The following is a 24,450-nucleotide window of genomic DNA, read 5'->3' as shown; positions in this document are numbered from 1 at the left end:
AGTATTTTGAAAGCAAAATTGCAGAGATAATTTTTTTTTTTGCAGTTCGATAAATTAAGCTTTAAAAGTCTTTCTCCTGTACTCTCATTTTACCTGTAAAAATTAGGTATATCACAAGTAAAATCTGTTTGTGAAGATACATTTAAAATACACTTGCAAATAAATTTTAAAGATTCTTTGTTTAAGATAAAATGCTAAAAGAATAATATGGTAAATAAATAAATGTTACCATTTGTAGGCAGAATATTTTAAATCATAATATGTTTTGTAATATAGCCTAAAGTAATTTTATTAGATATTCTGTGCAGTTCTTACATCAAACATTCTCAGAAGCCCTGGGATCATTTTATATTCACTAGAAGACAGAAAGAAATCCAAAACCTAGTTAAATAAATTGTTCATTTATTCCTTCCCTTTTATGCACCAAGATCTACATGTGGTCATTAATTATAAAGAGACTATTATAGCACCATATTTTCATTCAATACGATGTCCTGGTATATATCAAAGAAGTCCCATAATTAAAACAGAAGGGCCACAATGACAATTAAAATTACAATCTATATGGGGAAAGAAAGTACAGTTCTGCAATTTTTCACCCTGTCACTGTCAGCTCCATGGAATATTCTGGTCACGTCTCTTGTAAAGCAGCCTAAATTCTTCCTCACCAATGCAACCTCAAAAGCATTATCAGCACCTAAGCAAAAGCCTATGCAAGTATAATTTAATACGAAGCCACAGTTTGCAAGTAATAGCGTATAAAGTGATATTTAAGTGGTGTTTTAAGCACACTTCTGATGGCTACAGCCGCTTTTCCCTGGTAAATGCGTTTTCCTTTGAGTAGTGATTATGAGTCCTAGGTGAAGAGGTCCTGTGTGCAGGTCTGTCTGTAAGCCTTACTTCCAGCTGCCAATCTTTACTTCACAGTGAAGAAAAAGCCACATAGCACCTTGTTCTTACTCTTGTATGCTGTCATCCCCTGAGCCTGATAACACAAAATCATTTCCACATAACACTTTCCTGCTTCTGCCTCTTAAACCTTGAGACCTGCACATTGTGCATGCACTTGCACCCTTGGCAACCGGCTCCCCGGAAGCCCCTTCCTTTGAACCATCAGAGTCTTCTAGTGGACTATTTTTAACACTTATCTTGGTAAATATCTGCATTAATGGAGTACAAAGCTTTCTGGTAGCAATATGTATTTGCTACAATTTATTGTCGATAAAAGTCACGAACAGTGAATTATTACTCTTAAAATTGTGTTTTTCTTTATAATAACTTTAAACTGAGCACTCATATATGAAGCATGCAATAGAGATTGAGAAGGTTTTGTATAATAAAACTGTGACATGGTCATTTTTTCCAGTTTTGCATTACAGAGACACACTCATGCATGGTGCTTTTTAAATTCTTATTATGTGTGAGGTCAGGGGGTCGAATGTCAGAAAGTACTGTTAATTTCACGGGGTTAGGGGAAAGTAAATTCAGAGGGAATACAGATCACTTAGCACAGAAAACCAGCTCCTCTGAAGTTTGGTTTTACATTTGTTAACCATATCCTTCAGCTGACGAACCATTGAGACCACAGTGACATTCTGGTCCCAGATATAATGGCTTGACATGCTGCAGTGAGAGTGTGATTCTGTCGCCCTGCTCCCCGTGCCAGCCTCAGCCTTCCTCTGAATCAATGAAGCACTAAAACTCCACACAACTGGAACTGAACAAAGCATGTTGCCATTTTGGCTGTGATGTTTAAATTATAGAGAAAGCAGTCAGGATGTCTTAAAGTTCAATCTGACAAGAAATGTAAAATATATTTCTGTCTTTATTCTCTAGGAAGGTAGCATCTTACACTGCACAGTATCACTACCCAGAGTCCTTTTAAAGTGGTTCATAATAGAACATCAAAGACCAAATTCTTGCATTTCAGGGCTTTTTCCCTAATCAAAAGATGCCTTAGCACTGGGCAAAGTTTCTAGAAAGAAATAATAACCTAGATTATATATATAAGATTATATATATATATATAGTTCAGTTGGTAGTGTAGAGCTATAGTTCCTTTATTGCACTAGTTGTTCTGAAAGACAAAATTAACATGTTGGCACACATACACACAGTCCAGGTTATACAACTCACCACCAACAAGGACAAGATAAAACAAGGGTCCATTTTACAGTTATGCTACATGAGTAAAAATCAAAATACGCTTGAATGGGAGGACTGTGAGCATGTTGAACTCTGCTAAAACCTGCAGTTTCAGTTAAACATAGTTCACTGGGCTGGTAGACACGTACTGATAAGTTGGGTTGGGTAGTTCTGATTTTATTAGTGTTTTGTGTTTTTGTTGTTGCTTTTTAACAAGACTTTTCAGATTCAAAACTCAAACTGGGCTCAGCTGCCCCCTTATAATTAAATTTTAATGACTTAGGCTGAGTGTTTGTGTTTTGGCAGCATGGTTAATAGGGTTAGCATTTAAACGGTTACAACTAGAGGACGAGGGGAGGAACACCATTACAAATCATAGGTAAAGTTTCTCCGAAGACGCTCAGGTTGCCTGGGATGTTATGGGATAGAGCGGGACAACTAGCCACAGGTCATACAGTTGTAGTAGCTGGTTAAAAATTAAATTAGAATAATATACTACATACTCTAAGTTCCATAGTAGCCTGAGGGCCAATGCTTTTCAGTTTTAACACTTCTTCAGGGGAAGTAACAGTTCTATACATGTTTGTATGCCAACGGGTCTATTGGTAAATAAAAGCTGTATGTGGTACTGCTAATAAAAATCACCTTTTCTCACAAAATGGCAAGAACAATCCAGGGTCCACATGTTAATCAGTTCATTTTTTTTTTTTTTAAAGAATTATTATTAACTTTGCAGTGGTGTATATCACTGGCTTTCTTTTATAATTAAAAACTTTTTCTCCTCAAATTCCCTTTCCAGCAAGCAGCCTGTTGCCTGAAGTTTTAATCCTTCATTACTAGTTAAAACAAAATCACCAATTAGGCACATGAACACGTCCGTATTAATCTCATTAAGGTGATGGCACCAAATAAATTGGAACTATTTTTGTGCTTTTACTATGTTCCTATGGCTTTATCAGGCCCTGTGGTCATATACAAAGACCTCGAAGCTTAGTCATTTAGAGTCATTCGGTTGTGGACTGAATGTGGCATTACCATCTATGGCTGAAAATTGCTTTCAGCTTTTAAACTGCACTGACTAGTCTGTAGTTAATCTTAGATCATTCACTCGCAAAATTAAATGAGCCAGAACGATGGTTCTTTTTTTTTTTTTATAAAATAATACATCACAAAACACTTATTTGCCCTGCCCAAAAGAGAGATCAAATTCATTTAAAATCCCATAAACCAGAGTTGTGAATTTTTAATTTTATTTAGTAGCAGAGAAATAGAGGGTAAGCTATCTTTCTACAGCACATCATTGCTATAAATTTACATATGGAACATGGTTTGATGCTTAACCAACCTTTAATCTACCTTTGATGTATACTTCTACTTCAAGGTGGTCATGTGACACCCTTATTAATGCAAATGTAAAAAAGACTGTTTGGGCTCTCTGATGTAATTAGCCATAAACCATCCATGTTTAAAAAAAAAGGAAGAGGGCCTACTTGAGTCACTGGAGTTGCATATAAAGTTCACAGTTATCACAGAAGAATAACCTTAAGAAACTAAGTTTAAAATTTTTACTTCATTCGTTCCTATATTTTCTGCCTAAGTAACTGCTGAAGACTATTTTATTATACCAGTGATATTCAACTAAGATTTGATTGCTAAATAATTTGTTTCATAGGAGTAAATCATTTTAATTTTCAAAGGGTTTTTAGCCAGCTTCTTGTGAAAGGAAAATCACATTGAGAGAAAAATGCTAACTGAGGCAATGCACAATGCAATGCTTCTTATCCTGATTAGCATATGTTATAATCATTTCAAACACATCATCTTTTGAATGAAAGCACTGGCTGTGTTTGCTTATTGTTGGTTCCCTCCCTTCCCACTGCCCTACCCTACAATAAGGACTAAATGTCTATGTTTTGGTTTTGGCAGTCACTAATTTTAGGCTCCAAAAAACTTGAGCCACCACAAATGAGGTGAGGTCACCTCATAATGCCAGCTGGAGGCAAAAAGTTTGGATATTTGAGGGGCTGACCCAGTGAGTCCCCTGGTGGATGACAGGACGCTAAGGTTACATATTGGAAAATAAGGTTCATGCCACTCTGTCAGTGGGGCTGGAGTAAGCTGCCTGTTTGACAGAGAAGGTAGTGTGTGGTCTGGACCTCAAGAAAAAGGAAGTCAGCCACCCAGATCAAAATTACCCTGTTGGCCATCCAAAAATGATTGTAACATCAGCTTCGAGAGACAGGAAGAAAATGGTAAAAAAAATAAATAAATAAATAATAAGATTGTACTTTATTTTAAGATAGCCTAGGGAAATTCATAGATCCATCTCAATATCATGAAAGTTCCTGAATTAAGAATATAATTGCAAAGCCACAGTGGTGACATCATTTTATTTTTACTATATGTCACAGGTATACATGACTCAAGCTGTACAATTCCAGATGTTAACCTTTCATCATTTTTTTAAGATATAGTTTTATAAGCAGAAGTGCAGTAAAATAATAGGAATTTATATTTGAATGTTCTTTTAAATTTAAACAAAAGCAAAATTGACTGAAATTAATAGACAAATTAATAGTCACTCACAGGTTATATAGTTATTTTGCCAATTATAGACATGCCTTTCTATTTCACTTGTGATAACTTAGATAAAAAAGGATTTTGTGACCAAAATATCATATTCATTTTCATTGAGTGTTCTCCCCATCTTAAAAACTTGAGACTCCTTGACCTGATTCTAAAGATAACTGGGTTCCTTAAATTTTATCATATTGCTAATTTAAAATAAGTGTTACATTTATATGTTTCAACAAATTTTAATGATTTCAAAAGACATAAATCTATTCAAGATTTGTCGCTTTTTAAGACTATGGATGAAACAAAAGATACATGTATATGATTAAATATTTTCCAAATATCAGGTGACCATTCTAAATACCACACAGTATTAGTTTTTCCATCTCAAGAAAAATATCTGCATATTGTTGTTTATTCTGTAAAATATTCCTTTTTTTAATAGCCTGAACCAAATAATTTCTCATTTTTACAGGCTTCACTTCACTTTTCTCACAGTGAATAAATTGCAACTTATTTCCATGAAATTCACAGATGACACAGATCTTTATTTTGCATAAAGGCATAAAGAAGTGCCTAATATCTTCAATATTCATCTGCTAAGTGGACATTTGCATTGGGTTAGAACGGAAAAAGAGCCCCAACCCTCCCGCAGTGACAGCTGTACAAAGGGATGACATCTGACAGCTGTGACAGTGCTGAAGGGAAACTCAGATGACTCGCAGCATCCATGATCCAATTACAGCACACATCCCTCTGACAGACCCAGCAGCTTGACTCCAGCGTTTGGAAGGACAGTATTGATCTCTTGTCAGAAACCAGTTGCCTGCCTGCAATTGTGTGCTGCTGAACTTTGAAAGCTATAGTACCCTCTTAAATGATAGGGGCAGTCAGGTTATAGTATTCAGGTACAAAGAGAGGTGCAAAGGGTATCTGCTAAATGCTCTAAACTTGAACAAATCATAACAATATGACAGTCCAATCATACTCAAGGAGCCCAGCTGATCTAGCTGGCTACTGTCTGTGCTAATGGAAAGACAGCTCTTTGTGTTTAGTGGGATGATCTTACTTGATGAAAAGGCCACTGCAATTAGTGCATGCTGGTTGGCTGTGCTGGGTGACAGCAGCATGGATGGTATAATGGCAGCTGCCAATAACCCTAACTTCAAGAAAACAGACAATTAGGCCTTTGATCCTCACACTGTTAGTCCCTCTAGTCCAGACCTCTGCTCGGCTTTTACTGTAAACCTCACAAGGGCAATGTGGTACAACCTCACCAAACAGAACAACTTGGTCAAGAGGTCAGTTACCTTTCTCCTCTTGCTTCTGTCCCTGCCTTCCTTAGGGAAAGAGGGAGAGAGGGAGGGAGGAAGGGAAAGAGGGAAGGGGAGAGAGAGAGAGAGAAAAAAAGAGAGAGAGAGAGAGAGACTCATGCAAAATGTAACAAACAAATATTTCCTTTCAACTATAGTTTAAAGGAAGCTAATATATGAGCACAATATTTTAACATGAATAAACTTAAAATACATTTTTAAAAATAGGGTGGTTAAAAACAAGATGCTAAACCTTGTAATAGAGCTATCTAATGGCAAGTGATCTAATGTTTTAAGTTATATGTAACATTGAATATTAAGAAATTATAAAAATCCTAGGATAATTCAAGATTATTTTCAGTTTATCTTTATTGCTTTAGGATGGGATAAATACAGGTGAAATAGTCTAAAGACTTAGCATATACAAAACTTTTAATGCAAATTATTTTAGTGCTTTGCATCAAGTGTTGCTCCAGAACAGGTAACTCACTAAAGTAGAAGTAATACAAGTTCAATATTAGACACAAATACATACACTCACATACAAACACAATTATACTAATATAGACAAATCTATGACCAGAAAAATTAATGCTTGCTTCAGCAGCACATTTACTAATATTAGAAGGATGCAAAGAAGATTAGTCTGGCCCCTTTGCAAGGATGACAAGCAAATTCAGAAAGCATTCCATATTTTTAAATGAATATTCTTTGCACACCTCAAATTTAGAACTTTTCTTAACTTTAAAAGTTGTTTATTTTTTCCCCTGAAATTGTTGAACAGGTAATAAGTATTATTAACTCCATATAGGCAAGTATTGACAACCAAATCCTACAGGAAATGTTTACTGTTGGCATTTAAATTGTAAGAACTGAAAAAAAAGAAAAGAAAAAAATAAGTTTATTTATATCAGTCTTAGATACCTTCTAATAGAATGGGTATAATGCAGCACTGGAAAACTGGCATTACATAAACCATAAATGTTATGTTTCGCATAGTCAAATGTTGAAGAACACTTTGGCATTATTAAAAGATAAAATAGAGTATGAATACCAGGGTTTGAGAAAGAAGAGAGAACTAGAGATTAAAAGCATTTAAAATAAAGTTTTGGAGAGTTTTAGAGCAGAAAACAGATGTAATAGTATCTAAGATAGAAGACACAGAATCAAAGTGCTTCAGAAATACAAACCCTTAAAACTCATATACTTGCCAAGATACTCCTGTTCACTCATATGTAAATAAATGCTAAATAAAGCACATAAGATCACCCAAATATAAACTGGATAATACAAAATTAGTGAGAATATGAAAAAACAGATATTCTCTTCTTCCTAATGGATGTATACATTGTGATAGCATTCTTAAGGTTAATTCCGAAATATCTATCCAAAATTCTTATGACTTTAACCAGAAAAAATCTTCACTGCACAAGGATTTATAAGCAGGAACGTTCATTACAGTACTGTTTATAATGAGAAAAAGAAAAAGGAAAAAAAAAACCTGAACATTCAGTAGGAGAGGATTAATTAACTATTTCATGATACATACATAAAATAAACTAATATAGGGCTAACAAGAAAAAGGTGGATTTATATAAGCTGATATGAAATTTTCTCCAAGATAAAAACATAATGTTAACTTATTTGTATAAAACTATACACAGAAACAAATATATATGTTTGGGCATCTGTGTAGTTGTGCGTGGATGGATATTTATATGATATTTTATAAGATATTTATATTTACATATATATGTCTCTACATATATATGCTTTATAATATTAACATTTTTAGGAATACAAACAAGAAGCTGATATGGTGATTATCTATTATGAGTTGGACATGGTAAGGAAGGCTTATTCTTACATTACCTTATACTATTTGCATATACATGTATTATTTTGATGTTCTTTATGTTAGTTAATTAAATGTTTTTGTGTTAATGGCCTTTTGCTACAAATATAAGGTAACCATGACAGTTGTTCTTGTAGGTGGAAGACACAGTGAAAGGGAAAAAAGGCACATTCCCTAACAGTACTATATGTTCATAGGTTTAAAATTATAAAGATGCAACCTAAACAATTAGTACTCTTCATTCCTTTACTAAACATTTATTAGATATCTGTTGTAGGTCAGATCTATGCTAATCTGGGAACATGAAGAGTAGTTAGTATTGTGCCTGCCCGCAAAAATCTCATGGTCTAGTTGGAAAGAATTTTTTTAAAATAGAATAGCACCGTGAAGAATTCTGAGTACCATGGTAGACATGAGATACAGGTGGTTTAGAATACAATAGATGGAGCCATCTCAGGCACAGGATGTTAAGGAGTTCCTAGAGGACACTAGATTCAAGTCTCAGATGGCAAATGTGGTCAGCCAAGCGAACACATAGGCCACATGATTTGAAACACAGGAAACCTGGGCATAAACCCCCCCAGCAGTTGGACATGATTAATCCATAGAAAACAAGGAGATTTGTTTAAGAGATAAATTTTCTGAGAGATACATTTGGAAAGCCAAGTAATATTTCAAGGGAAAAAATGATGATTAATGACCAAAACTCTGCAAATATTCCAATTTTTTAAAATTTATTAAAATAGTATAAATATGCAGCTGTCCACTTATGTTGAGAAAAGAGAATCAACTGGACTCCATGTTAAAAGAAACAGATTCTTGAGGCCCCCCACATATTTATCAAATTGAACTGATAATCTGCATGCATAGCACGTATCTTGGATGATTGTAATTATCTGACAAGTTTAGAAAACATTGGTAGAAGGCAATATCCATGATACTATTACATGTAGCCAAAACTTGATCCATGGGAGAAAAAACTAGCAGCCCAAATCAAAAACTCTAAATTCACCTCTACAGTGACAAATATTAAGTGAAATATATAACACAAAATCTTAATTCTACAATTCAACCAAGAGCCTTTTTATAGATAAGTATTCATTTTCTTGACAAGTAAGTAAAGAGAATTATATTTCCTTGAGAGCATCTAGTAGAACAAAGGTCCATAACCTCTTATTCATCTGACTTTTCAGTACAATTCATTCTAATTCAAATTATAAGATAACGAACTTACAAACATTTTAAACTGAATGACTCTACTACGAAACTGAAAAAAGACAGATGTACGATTCCTTTTAAACTGTTTACATTCTAAATTTTTTCAATCTTACTCTATTTCCTTAAAATTTTGAATTATTTTCTGACTCTAAAATGTATTAAATATTAATATTATTTTACTTCCTCTACTAAATAGGTGAATAACTTCACCAATAATAATTGATTATATTTTAATAGTAAATGCTCCCTATAGATCTCTTTAAGGCTAAACCACAGCAAAGAAAGAGAAAATATATTTCTAGCTTCATTACAACCCTAAAGATGGTGAGCTTGTTGGTTTGAGTATCATGCTTCTTTGGTCTAATTCTAGGCATTGATCTCCTTGTGGATCATTTAACTTTGTTCTGCTCCATTTCAAAAGACTGTGCCCTTAAACCTGTCCATTCCTCAAATACCTGTCATTGGTAAGAAGGAAAATGAGGGAAGAATGTGGATGGTTTCATAGAAAAATATACATCGATTCAATTTAACTAAATTCAAAACTCAATTGAATATAACAAAAATTTAAAGAATTCTATGCCAGAAACGTAAAACAAAGAACCACAAACTGGAGTTCAAAGGTGTTATAATTTATTAGCAAAGATAGATATGTAAGGAGTAACAGTTTAGTGTGGTAAACATAACAGAAATATATCCAAGGCACAGGAGAGTGAGGATTATCTGATGGGAAAATAGGGAAGAACATACTTATGAAGTTAAGATGATTCTAAACTATAAATGAGAGTTCGTCAGATTTACTGGGTATCAGGAGAGGTTAATTCTGAGCAAAAAGAGTAGCAGGCCCAAAGTGCATTGAAATGTGCATGTCAGAAAACTAGAATTTTAGTATTAACTGAATGCATATTTTAAGGAAAAGGAGAGACACTGTATTCTACTGAAACTTTTTTTTCAATTTTTGAAGTATCTCTTTCAATTCTGTTCATGCTCCCAATGAAAATCTCCACCAGAATTCTCATCAACCCCTGTAATTTCAAGTTCCTAGAGAAAAATATGCAGAGGGACCATGCTGAGCAAAATTGCATTATTTATAATAGTGAGGTTCCTTGATACAGTGTTGAATCAAAAATATCCTAATTTAAAACCTATTGTAAAAGCAGTTCTGGTACAACCTAAATCTCCAATTATAAGCTTTTCCAATTAAAAAATAATAGTAGGGGCCGGCCCGGTGGCTCAGGTGATTGGAGCGCTGTGCTCCTAACACACAGCTCGAGGGTTCGATTCCCACATGGGCCAGTGAGCTGCGCCCTCTGCAGCTAAGATTGTGAACAACAGCTCTCCCTGGCGCTGAACTGCTGTGAGCAGCCCACTGACTGCCTCAGCCGGGGGAGCGCAAGGCTCACAATACTAGCATGGGCCAGGGAGCTGTGTCCTACACAACTAGACTGAGAAACAATGGCTTGAACCAGAGTAGGGGGCTGGGGGGGGGCGGAAGAAGGGGAAAGAATAAAAAATAAAATAAATAATAACATTAATAATAATAGTGGTGTAAAGAATACAGAGGAAATTACATAGTATGTTTTTCCCTAAGACTTTGAACAGCGTGTCTAAGCTATCCACCCCTTATGATTTTTCCCTTACATCATATCTTGGTTCTTGTCTGAATTTTGCATCATACCAGCCCCTTGTGCTGCATGTGAACTAACAAAGACCATATAAAAACTCTCATCGATCACTTGGCACTCTAAAAACACCACCTCTTAACACTGTCACCATAATGTTTTTGTGCTGGTAACAATGGCCATCTAACTAACGTAGGAAGCTCTTAAGAAAGTTGAAAGAGATCAATAATATCTTCCAGCTGTTGGTTGTCTCCTTAATCTGGCTTTGTGGGAAAACAGGTTTGCTATGGTAACCTGGAGACCGTGCATGTTCCCATATAGTCCACATAGGCAATGCTTGGTTGGCCACAGTCTGACCCAGGTTTTGGTGGAATGCCCTGCAATTCTTCCTGAAGCGAGGGTGGACCTCCTGATAAACAGCTGTTGCATGCAGTTTTTCATCTACATTTTATGGGAGATTTCTACAAAACCATATCTCACTCATATTCCTAGTTTCAGTAGCATGCAGGTCTACCTAGCCCCCTTCTCAGGGTACAACTGCAAGTTTCTGTGTGAGTTGATAAAACTGTAATACATTTTGTAGACTCCTTTGGGCTGACTTCATAGAAGTGTGGCAAGTAAACATAGCACCTACCTTCACAGTACAGTGTATGCATGGTCTGTTTGATCACTTTACAGACTTAATCGTTAGCCCTAAGGTCCATCGGAAATATTGCTCCCCCTTGAGGAAGAAATTATATTTGGACACACAACTATCCTGGGTTTCCACCTAATGTGTCTATAAAGTATCTTTTATACAGTGAGCATATAGACATTCTATTCTGTAGTATGTTAAATCTGATTTCACATATTAATATCTATTAGACACATATATGCCAGCCACTATTCTAAGAGTTTTATGTACACAATCTATTTTAATCCTCACACCAGCTCTTATATTAGTTCAAACTTACATATGAAGAAATTGAGGTTTGGAGCATTAGTTACTTCCCCACAGTTAGTACAGAACTAGAATGAGCCAGACCCAAAGTTGGAATACAGACAATTTAATTCCAATGCCCTCATTTTTAATTATAAGATTATTCAGCCAGCCCACTAACAGTGTTTACACCAAGTCTGACTTGTGCATGTGGCCGTCATTCTTACTGTTGTTCTTTAGGCCAAATAAAGCCAATCACCCTATGTGACTGAATTTGATCACCCATTTCCTCAGAACACACTTTCTCTGGTGATAGTCCCTTAACCAATTAATCTTTTCTACCAAGTTGAGTTTATGTGCTAATGTAAGACACGCACCAACAGCCCATCTCCAATTTCAGGTTCATCTTTTACATGACATTGAAACATTTTAATAGGAATCTTTTAAAATTTCATTTAAAAGTCACACTTATGTTAGCCAGATGTACACCTATCTTTATGAAAACACAGGGAACATACCAATGAATGATCCCCAGTAAGGGATGTCATGTCTGTCCAAGATTCAACATCAAATATCTACCTATAATGTCACATATGTATTCTGAAGATTGTATATTATTTGCTGTGTGCTTTACCTACTTTCAACTTTTCAAGAACAAAATTCAAAGGAAATCTTTCCTTCCTATGGCCTCAGTATAGTAGGCCATGTTAGGAATAGCCACTCTTCTGATCTCCAGCTGCCTTTCATGCTTTCAACTTGATTAAACTTAGGTTATGCAATCATCGTCACTTAAAGTGACCCATCAATAGAGAGTCCCATGAAAATCAAGTACAAGAAAACACAAATGAAAAGAAAGCATTTTAAGAATTAATTTAATCTTATATTTTATAATATTTACAAGAGCTTTGATTTAATGAATGCTTATGTATGCAGACAAAGCTTATTTTATAGTTTTTTTTATTAAAATATTCTTTAAAACTCTAGCTACATATTAATACTATGTTTTTCAAGGCATTAAGAATTTTCTTAACTAAATTATAAAACAAAATTTACTATGAAAACTACAGGAAATTCAACATAGAATTTCTGTTTGTCAATCAAGAATAAAACATTTGGCCCAAAAAAAAAATCTTGGCAGAATTCACCAATAGAGAGCTTTGATAAATAGTAAGAGGTGAATATTTGACAATGACAAGTCGAGAAATTTATATATAAGATATATTTTAGATGGAACATTTTAGTATGCATATAAAAGAGATAAAGTGTTCAAATTCTTGAACATTAAGAAATAAAAGAAATAGCACTGAGAAATCATGAATCAGATTCACACGAATAGAGTTACCATTTAATATTTTATGTTGACTTTTGTAATTCTTCATCAATATCATTTTTATAAATACTCATATGAAAATTCATAAAGTGGCACACACAGCTTGGTATTTTGTTATTAACCACCTCTGCTTTATAGTTAATGAATGAAGTCATGCTAATTTAAATGAATATAACAAATATCTTAGAGCTTTGAAAATGACAGAATCAGTTTTACATATTTTTATTCATTTGTTTCAATTTATGAACTGCAACCCATGGCCTCTGAGTACATGTGCATGATAAAATTATAAGAAAACAAATTATAAATAATAATCAGTGACTTCTTGCTTAGCCACTGAACTTTATCAATGACATGACCCAGGATCTCAGGCCTGAAGGCCAATCAACTTGTACTCTGTCAGTTCATAAGGCAAAAAAAATTCTAAATACAATCTCCTACATGAAGAACTGCCACCCTCGAGTTTGATAGAGCTGAGATTCACTGACTGCTGTCTGTAGTAGCCATATAACAATTTTAATTGTGAAAATATAAAAGCAATATTTACTACAGTGATCTTATGGAAACTAGTTTATGCATTTAATTTATTTTTCCTAAATCAAATTACATCAATAAATACAATTTTATAATTTAGAATTTCTATTCTGAAATAAGTTCATTTCAAGAAATATAGTTTAATTTTAATAAAGGTCTTCATGTTGACAGAATAGCAATTGGCTGGAAAGCTATAATGAATTCTGAATTTCTCAGCAATTACATTTTCCACATTTCAATATAGTGGCTAGAATTCCAAGAAAACACCAAATAGCTACGTGAAACTTTGAAATAAAAGGAAATACTTGCTCTTTATCTGTAATGCATAATTATTCAGCTATTTTTTTCCTTCTACTTTCCTCCATGTGTTTATGATCTTTACAGCACATTTATTATTTAAAAAGTATGAAGGACTTGTTTACCTAGGGCTTTATTCTAAAAAAAATATTGAGGAAAAAGAAACGAAACAAGGGGCTGTGAGGGAAAAAACAGGGAGACAGAGAAAGTCAGAACAATTGTCAAGACCTTTTAAAAAACTGTACTCAACTAAATGTATAATCTCCTTAATCAGATCAAAGCAAACTACGAAATAGTGAATAACTGAGCAAACAACTCAAGGTTTAAAAAGAGTTCTATAAGTATTCAGAATGTGTACTATATGTAAGGCAAATTTTGACATATTGAAAATCAGATTCTTTTTTAGAATAGGCAGTGAAAGAGAATCTACCCTAAGACAGTGTAGTGTTGATTAAGTGTAGTGTTGAATAAGTAAGATAGTGTGGTGTTGGCTAAAGAGTAAACAAATAGATCAATGAAATAGAAGAGCCAAGAAATAAATCCAAATAAACACTTAACTGATCTTTGAAAATGGAGCAAAGTCAATACAATTGATCAAAGATAGTCTTTTCAAAAAATGGTGCTAGAACAATTGGACATCCACTAGCAAAAAATGAACCTACAAGTAGACACAAACCTTATACCCTTCAAAAAATTAACTAAAAGAGATCATAAACCTAAATGTAAAGCATAAAATCATAAAACTCCTACAAAATAACAAGAGAAAACCTAGATGACCTTGGGTATGATGATGACATTTTGGATACAACACCAAAAACACAATCCATGATAGAAATCATTTATAAGCTGGAATTCATTAAAATTAAAAATACTTTTGCTTCATGTAAGACACTGTCAAGAGAATGAGAAGACAAGGCACAATTTGGGAGAAGCCTTCCAAAAGACTTATATGATAAAGGACTGTAATCCAAAATGAAAAAAGATCTCTTAAAACTCTACACAAAGAAAACAAACAACCCACTTTAAAAACAGGTCAAAGACCTTAAAAGATACATCACCAAAGAATACATAGAGACAGCAAATAAGCATTTGAAAAGATGCTCCATGTCATATGTTATCAGGGAAATATAAGTTGAAATAAAAATGAGATACCCCTCACTGCATGACTATTAGAATGGCCAAAACCCAAAACACTGACAACACCAAATGCTGGCAAGGATGCGGAGCAACAGGAACTTGCTCATTGCTGTTGGGAATGCAGGTTGGCACAGCCACTTTAGAAGACATTTTGTCAGTTTCTTACAAAACTAAACCTACTTTTATCTAACAATTCAGCAATCGCATTCCTTGGTATTTACCCAAAAGAAGTTGAAAATTCATTTCCACCCAAAAAAACTGCACATGGAAGTTTACAGCAGCTTTGTTTATAATTGCCAACACTTGAAAGCAACCAAGATGCCCTTCAGTAGGTGAATGGATAAATAAACTGTGGTCCATCTAGGCAATGGAATATTATTCAGTGCTGGAAAAAAAAAAAAGAGCTATGAAGCCATAAAAAGATATAGAAGAAACTTCAGTGCATATTACTGAGTGACAGAAGCCAATCAAAAAATGCTACAAAATGCATGAATACAACTGTACAACATCCTAGATGGGACATTGTTCAAAATATGTACACTTCTTATTGTGGATTAGTTTCAAACTGACTGGAGGGTTATTTCTTGAGAATTATATCTACTAATGCCATTATGAGATACTTCTGTCACAAAAAACACAAACAATTTCCTGTAATCTCATGTCTTTATTATAAAGTAATAGTAATTAGTATGATAACAATATTGATTCAAAATTTAAGAGTAGTACTAATAAATCTAAATTTAGATTTTCAAGAATTCTCCTGATTTAAAGTATTGCTACTTACTTATGTCAGCCTTCTCTTACCCTAAACATTTATGATGATATAAAACTAACAAAATAATTAGACACAGTCTAAGAAATTGTTTGGTTACACTGACAAGTCTAGGAAAATAAAGGTAACATGCAATCTTTAACAGGATTGAGACCATAGCACTATATATAAAAGAACACAAAGCAAAAATCTTTCACTTGGAACAAAAGTATATACTTTTACAATAACTCTCATTCCTATTGAAAGGGAAAAGGGAAATAGTTATTTTATCAGCAGGACTCAAGCTGAAAATATATACACAGAATTGGACAACTACTGCTGATGATTATTAAATACTTACTAATTTGCATCACTTAACTGAGAATCAACAATGAACTGTCAAAGTTTTATTTTAGATACACAAAGGTTTTGCATTAGTCAGAATGTGGTCAAAGTTATAAACAGATGGGGGTAGATAATGAGATATTGCCAAGGTGTTACCTACTCCAGAAATGTTTATCAGCTATCTATTGTGTAACAGAACATCTGAAAGTGTAGTGGCTTAAAACAATAATAATTTATTATTCCTCATGAATCTGAGGGTTAGCTATATAGTTTCTCTGCTGGATTTGCTGTCACTGTAGGGACAGAGGTGATGGCACAATAAAAATGACCTCACTAACTAATCTGGAAATTGGTTCTTGATCAGTTTTTCTCCATATGGCCTCCCATTCTCCTCTAGGCTAGAAAGCGTTTTTTGACATGGTATCAATAAGGTAGATGAAGGTAAATGGGATCAAACATATGGTGATGGAAGGAGAACTGACTCTGGGTTGTGAGCACACAATGTGATATATAGATGATGCATTACAGAATTGTACATCTGAAATCTGTGTAATATTTTACTAACAATTGTCACCTCAATAAACTTTAGTTTAAAAAAAAGTAGCATTTCAAAAGGGTGAACACACAAGCTACAAGACCCCTTGAGAACTAAGCTGGATGACTCACACAACGTGATTTCTACATTACATGGACCAGATAGAAGGGATTATAGAATACACCACATCTTTTGATGAGAAGTGGCTAAGGTTTTCAGTCTGCAACACAAGTGAATAAGGTTTTTTCATGAGCACATAATAGATAATAAAATCTTGGTTGATTGACAAAGATAGGAACTAAATTGTCTAAGAGGACAGCTGTTTTTGCTTGTATCCTCTTTGATCATTGCATTTTTACTTCACACTTGTTTTCTTGTAATGAAACTGCAATATCACAAGCCTGTGAATATTCCTTCATATTCTTATTAATTGAAACAAAGGAAAATAGAGTAGAAAATATTAAATCACTTAAAAAGATTATATCTACAAATAATTTTTTTTATATATTGCTTGGCTGTTTTAGAAAGCACTTTTAAGTATAAAACTATTTGATTTGATCACAATAACTCTGTGAGGGAGAGAGAAAAGATATCACTATCTTTATTTTGCAGATTGAATTGGAATATTTAAGTGATTGTTCTGAGAACACATTCCTGGTAGGTGGCACAGACAGATCTAGAATTCAGGTTTCCTAAGTTTAAAATTGATCCATTATGTTTCAAAACTAAAAAAGTTTATATTTTTCATCTAATGAAAAATTACTTAGCATATGTATCTTTAAAATGTTTTCTAGACTTTACTTACTTTTCTTACTATTCATAGCAATGCTGATACAGGATAGTTAGCACGTCCCTAGGTAGACAAGGAGGTCCCTGGTGGAATAAACAAAGACACCCTATCCTAAAATTCCCTGTTTTGAAATCACTCTTTTGCTCCAGGACATAAAGTAACAAGGCCTTGAGATTAATCATAAAATTCCTTTTGTCCTGACAAATGGAGCCGATCTGATAGATAAAGACAGGGTTACTTTGCTAATTCCTTCAGGATGGGCAAGCAGAACAAACCTAAATGAATTTCATTAGAAGGCAACAGTTCCCTTCTTCAAACAGTTCCCTTCTTCAAACAGCTCCGCTTCCCCAAGCAGGCAAGAGAAGGTATAAAAGTAAGAGCTTTTGCCTCACTCACGGGACACCCCCATTCGGGACCCCCTCTCGCTCGGGGGAGCTGCAACCTCTTCTCCTGCCTCTAATAAACTATCCTCTTTTTAAAACTCTTTGCCTCTCCTGGGTTCGCCTTTCCATTCTTCGGTCTCACGAGACAGGATCCCGGCCCACACCCAGAAACTGCCGGCAGATCCAACATCATCCACATCATTTGAGGACTCATAGGAAAATATTCCTCCATAAATGCTTTATGCTTATTTTAAAAACCTCTGTTATGAGGACACTCTGATTTTGTTTGATTAACAATTAGACTCAAGCATAGTGATGCATTCCCAGTGGGTGGGCGTAACTCTAATAATTGTAGTGTTGAATACCAGAGGTCTATGGACAAAACTAATCTAATTATTTTATTTTCATTAATCCAAAATTACTTATATCATCTGTGTGTTACTATTTGAGCACTATATTTTACAGATTTATATATATATATATATCTTTACCTCATTCCTAATTCAAAAGAAAAATGAAAATCTTAAAATATCTTCAATTGTTTCAGATACTTTGATTTTAATTTTTATAAATATATATATATATATACTTTGAAAGAAGTAAAGTCCTAATTAAAATATCTATCATAGAATAATTGATCACTTATACAAAAAAAGGATTATGTATCAAGACTATTTGATGTTGTCTATTTTAACATTTAATCAATTTAGTATCAACTGTGATTTTAAAACTCTGATTTGTCACTTGATATTAAAAATTAATTCAGGAAAAATGTCTCAAAGAATATGAAATCATAAAAATTTCCATATACTTAAGGAAAACTAACATAAATCACTTCAAGAGCTTTTTCACAATTTTGAAATTGAAATTTGTATATAATTTACTTTTTGATAACTTGTTTAGGACTGAAATATACTGAACATTTCAGAATGAAGAAAATCTCTACTTGCCCCTCTTGTTTACAAAAATTAGTGAATTATAAACTGCTACAAAGCATCTGTATCCCTGTTCAGTTTTTTAAATTACATTAAACTAAAACTCTTTGAGAGAATTGACATACATCACACATGAAACAAAGGGTTTTATTCTAATGTAAAATAGGGTAACGGAATCCTTTTATTATGAACTTATTGGTAGAAATAAAGAAAATATTATACATTGACTTGACTCCAGCACATTTGAAAATTAAAGACCACTAATATTTTGAAAAGTAAAATTTCTAAAGCAAATAATTTGCATTACCGGCTCTTATACAAAATCTATTTCCAGTAGTGTGTTTAGCCAGTAGCTTAGCAATAGATTAACACCATCATGCAATTATCATAAATTTAGAAAATGGAAACCCATCTATCAACAGGCTACAAAACATTTGCCTTCAAGAAATAATACATTCTCAAAAAAGTTAAGTATAAATAATGAGCAATGGTAAATCATAAAATACATTAAATGATGCAAAGTTAGAAATCAAAGAGTATAATAAGCAGAAAAAAGTGTTGTGTTATATTAGAACAAATATAACAATTATATACCTTCATGCACTGAATAGCATAACAATAGACATATAACAAAAAGAGAAAATTAAAACTACAAACAAAAGTGTCGGAGAAAAAAAAAGAATAGGAAATCTAAGAATCTCTCCATCCAAAAGAACAACAACAAAAAGAAATGATGATTAAAAGTATTAAATTAATAAAATTAAGTAGTATGAATATACTTGTGTACATATATTAAATCATTTACCTCACAAACAATATGTAAAACAGATTCCATATATTTGTGGAGTTCGTATTGATTCCGGTAATGGCAGAATTTCAACTGTCAAACTGAGCCTTTTACAGGTAACAAGCATAAGCTCTGCACAAACTATAAAGAATAACTATTTAACAAATAGTTAACTGAAGCATGACCAGATGCAGGCAGAAACAGGAGAGCCCGACCCTTGAAAGAAGGGCAGTATCCTAGGTAGGAGTTACATTTATATAGCTTTTGACCTGAGGATATTCTCCAGTTCTGGCAGTACAGGGAAGCTAAAACTTAAGTAAAAACTCACAGTCCTTGGTGGTAAGGAAACAGAGGATGAAATTTAGGGTTCCCTCAATGGATGGAAAATTAAGGAAGAAATGCCAGAAAGGAGATAGCCACAGAACAAAAATCCATAAAAGTTGCATATAAATGTCATCTGAATCCTTGCTTGACCCCTAATCTGTGTATGATTGAGGAAGATTTTTCAGGTGACATGGCTGAAAATAGAGCAGTCAATTCACCTTTATTTAAGTAGGTGAGAATTAAGTTTGAGTTTGGCCAAATTAATTGCATAACAGATAAGAAACAATATATTTAAAAAAAAGATAAAATCCAGAGTTTCTATCTACAGCATGTTGTTTAAAGTGCCCAAGAATCACTCAAAAATTATTACAGGTGCAAATACACATGAGACTTCAATAGAAAAAGAGGCCAATAGAAACCAACCTTGAAATGGCTCATGTAAAATTTAAAAATGGGTTCAAAGCAATCATTATGTCATTATATTCAAGAATATAAAAAATATGTAATTACAAAAAATGCAAATATGATAATTTGGTCATAATGATGAAAATAATTAACTTAAAAACTATAATATATTGAAAATATTTCATATATAGATATTAAACAACATACACTTGAATAAACCATGAGTCACAGAAAAATTACAAGGCAAATTAAATATTTTGAAGTCAATAATAATTAAACACATCACATATATTTTTATGGATGCATAAAAAATTGCTTATGCAACAGCAATAAGAGTAAATATTTTGAAAGAAAAACATCCAAGAAAATTAACAAGCTAAAAGGTTTTTTATGAAAATATTCATGCAATTATAAATATAAACTGTGTATAAAAGTTTTAGTAAGGGTCATCTAAGAAAAATGAACTGAAAATTGTCAGGGAATTTCATTTTCCCTCCATTTTTCTACTTTGAGGATAGCATTGGATATGGAGTTGTATAGCAGGATAGCAGTGATGAAGAATCTTGAGAGAAAATCCACTTGTCTGGCCAGAGAAACTTGTAATCTAAATACTTGGGAGGAATCCCTGTTAATTTATTTACTCATTTTCTCTTGCTGCTTTGCCATGAGTGAGGAACTAAGTAGCAGTAGGAACTAAGCTTCTGAGAGAAACCTTCTTTTTCTAGCCAGAGAACCAATAAAAGATCTCCTGGGAGCTGGATAGTGTAAAGAAAATTCCAGAGAAGTGATCTAGATTAAAGGATTCCCTAATTCTGTATATGAACTAATAAAAGTCCCAGACTCATTTTTAAACTGGATATATTTAAAATTAACCCAAAGCAACACAGAACATGCTGATAACTAATTAAAAAAATAAACTACAGCCCAAATCCCAGTGCAATCCCTTAGACATTAAGGAGAAGCTATGAAAACTGAAGGGACACTAAAACCATTGGTCACAAAAGGTGACTTAGACATGAGGTCTAGACCTAACCAAGTTGATTGTCTGCTAAAACAAACAAAAATCAACAACCTCCAGAAAATAACAGGAGCAATAAACTCACAGTGTTATTTTTTAAATGTCAAGATAAATCAAAATTATTTGGCATACAAATAATCAGGAAAATGTGACAAATTCCCAAGGGAAAAAATAATTGACATCAACTCCAAAATAGTCCAAATGTTAGAATTATCAATCAACAAATCTAAAGAACTTATTATAACCATGTTCCTTGAGATAAAGTAAACACTCTTGAAATGAAGAAGTAGAAATACTCAGCAGTAAAATAAAAACTGTATTAAAAATGAAAATTTTCACACTGAAAAACACAATATCTGCTTTTAAAGTATATTCATTTGATAGGGTCAAGGTGACAGAGAGGACAGAGCCCACGCACTTAGAGAAGGATCAATAGAAATTTGATCTCAACAAGTACACACACACACAATGGTATAAACAAATAACAAAGCATCAGAAACTTGTCAGGCGATATAAAAAGATGTTCCATTTGCTTCAGAAGGAAAGGAAAGGGATTAATTTAGAAAACATATTTGATAAAATGGTAGAAAATCTTTCCAAATTTGGTGAAAGAAAAAAAATTAACTCAGCAAACTGAAATAATAAACTCAAGGAAAACTGTGCCTATATACATCATAGTCAAAACACTGAAAACCAAAGATAAAGAAAAAAATCTTGCAAGCAACCAAAGAAAACTGGCAAGAACTGTTAGTCCAATATTCTATATCCAGTAAAAATATTATTCGTGAGTGATGGTGAAAATGAAGTCATCCCAGTGAAGGAAAATTAAGTGAACTTCTTACCGAAGTATCTCTGTAAAGTAAATAATAAAGTTCTTCAGTATGAAGGGAAATAATACGAGAAGGAAAATAGTACTTCAGGAATGAAGGACAAACAAGAGAAATGGTTATTATCTGGATAAATTTAACAGTACTTTTCTCCATTAATTATTTAGGCCTATATGATTATTGAAGCAAAACTTATAACATTGTTTTATGGGGTTTTCAACACATGTAGATATAATACATATGGCAACTATAACATAAAGGGGGAAGGTAAAGTGACCTATATAATTATGTTTTCCTACATTTTGTGTGAAGTGGCAAAATATTAAGAGCAAATGAACCATGAAACATGATGTATATATACTGTAATTCTAGAGAAACCACTAGAAAAATGAACAGAGACATAGCCAAATTGTCTTGGATAAATTAAAAAATAATTCTACAAAGTATACAAATAGTCCAAAATAGAACAGAAAAGGGATAATAGAAAAACCAAAAATTGAGGAAACAAACTGAAAAAATGTACAATGTAGATCAAAATACAAACATAACAATAATTATATTTCTATCAACAAAATTAAATATCAATTAAAAGGTAGAAATTCTCATATTAGACTTACAAAGACTCAACAATAAACTGCCTACAAAAAAAAACACAAAACACTTTAAATATAATGACATAGGTAGGGTAAAAGTAATAGACTGGAAGGAGATATGTCATATAAATACTATTCAAAGAAACTCTGAGTGGTTATTTTAATATCAGAAAAAACAGCCCTCAGAAAAACAATAATATTATCAGGATAAATAGGGATCTTACTTAATGATAAAAGAATGAATTGACCAAAAACATACAACAGAATGGATTGTGTATGGAGTTAACCACAGAGTTTCAAAACATGAGGAGCATAACTTAATATTACTGATAGAAGAAATACATAAATCTATAACTAGTCATGGAGATGTCAACTCTCCCTTATCAATAATAATAAATAAGTAAACACAAAATTAACAAAGATATAGAAGACCTGAAAAACACAGCTAACCACATTGACTTTATTGATATTTATGACACGTGCCATCAGAAACATCAGAATGCATGTCTTCAATTGTGCAGGAATAACGAGTATACAAAAAAGTAATTAGCAGCTACTTTCTGTGTGTTCGAGGCTTGAGCAAATGAGTAAACATATTGACAGTAATGAGAGCCCAGTTTCTCCGTTTTGAGAGTTTGAAATATCAATATGAACTCGTGTTTTTATAAAAGAGAAAAAATAAATAAATAGATGTAAAAATGATATTATATATGCCATATTCCCTTCCTCTGTCCACTAAAAGGGCCTAGAAGCAATGACACAGGTAGCAACAACCACACCAAACACCCTAATCTTGGTTTCTAACCACCATTTTCTACCAAAAGTTGTGAGGCATTTCTGGAGAAAAAGCTGATTCCATAGCAAGGATATGGAAATTAATAAATAGGGTTGAAATGTCTTACATTATCTTCAATAAGAAAGTATTCAAGGAATCATGAGAACAAACTAAAAGGACACAGAGCTACATGTAAGAGGGCCCTACTGATCAAGTCTGATATAAATTTTATGAGTATTAAAAATGAGTAATGATATTAATAGAATGCAATCTATTGAGTAGAATAAAAACCCATGAGTCATCCTTATATATATAAATAAATAAATAAATAAATAAATAAATAAATAAATAAATAAATAGGCAATTCTTTATAGCTTATCAAGCATTCATCATTTTTAGTGGGAGGTATCTATTTATTCTACAGGCGGAAAAGGAATTTCTGGGAGAAGGTCCAAGATGGTGGATTAGATAAATGCTGGGCCTGCTGCCTCCCAGGATCACACCAAAATTACAAATAAATTACAGCACAATCAACCTCAAGAATCATCTAAGGACTATCTGAACAGAACCCCTATAACTAAGGATAAAAAGAAGAGGCCACATCGAGACTGGTAAGAGGGGTGGAGATGTGAAACTAGCTGATCCCAAACCTCAAATAGTGGTTGAACATGGGGAGGGACACCGCCAAAGGAGGGAGGGGTCCCAGCCACACACTGGGGTCTTGTACCAGGAAGGGGAATTTCCACAACATCTAGCAGTGAAAATCAGTGGGGACTTTATCTGTCCATCCCAGTAAGACTGAAGGTAGCTAGAAACCCAGACACTCTCTCAGAGGGACCACACACATATTCACTTGCTTTCAAACACTCACCTGATCTCTGGTAGAGGGGCAGCAACTCGATAGGTGCCAGAAACATTCAGTGATAGACCGAGTTGTGTGCCTTCAGTGAAAGGCCTGGAGGGACCAGCCATTGTTTCTGTGAAGCTGGCCTCAAGTGTAGCCTATAGGAAGGTGCCATTTTTTCTATGTTGAAACCTTTC

The 24,450-nt window shown here is 33.5% G+C and overlaps 1 non-coding gene across 1 annotated transcript; it reads left to right on the top strand.

Annotated features, from left to right (window-relative positions):
- Positions 1-6,627: 6,627 nt before the first annotated feature.
- Positions 6,628-6,730, top strand: LOC117026403 (U6 spliceosomal RNA). Its single transcript, XR_004423754.1, has one exon. It is a non-coding gene; the product is annotated as a U6 spliceosomal RNA (small nuclear RNA).
- Positions 6,731-24,450: the final 17,720 nt, after the last annotated feature.

Source organism: Rhinolophus ferrumequinum, chromosome 8 (assembly GCF_004115265.2).
Source record: "Rhinolophus ferrumequinum isolate MPI-CBG mRhiFer1 chromosome 8, mRhiFer1_v1.p, whole genome shotgun sequence".
NCBI lineage: Eukaryota > Metazoa > Chordata > Mammalia > Chiroptera > Rhinolophidae > Rhinolophus > Rhinolophus ferrumequinum.
The sequence above is the reverse complement of the archived record's forward strand: the minus strand, read 5'-3'. Positions and strand labels throughout refer to the sequence as shown.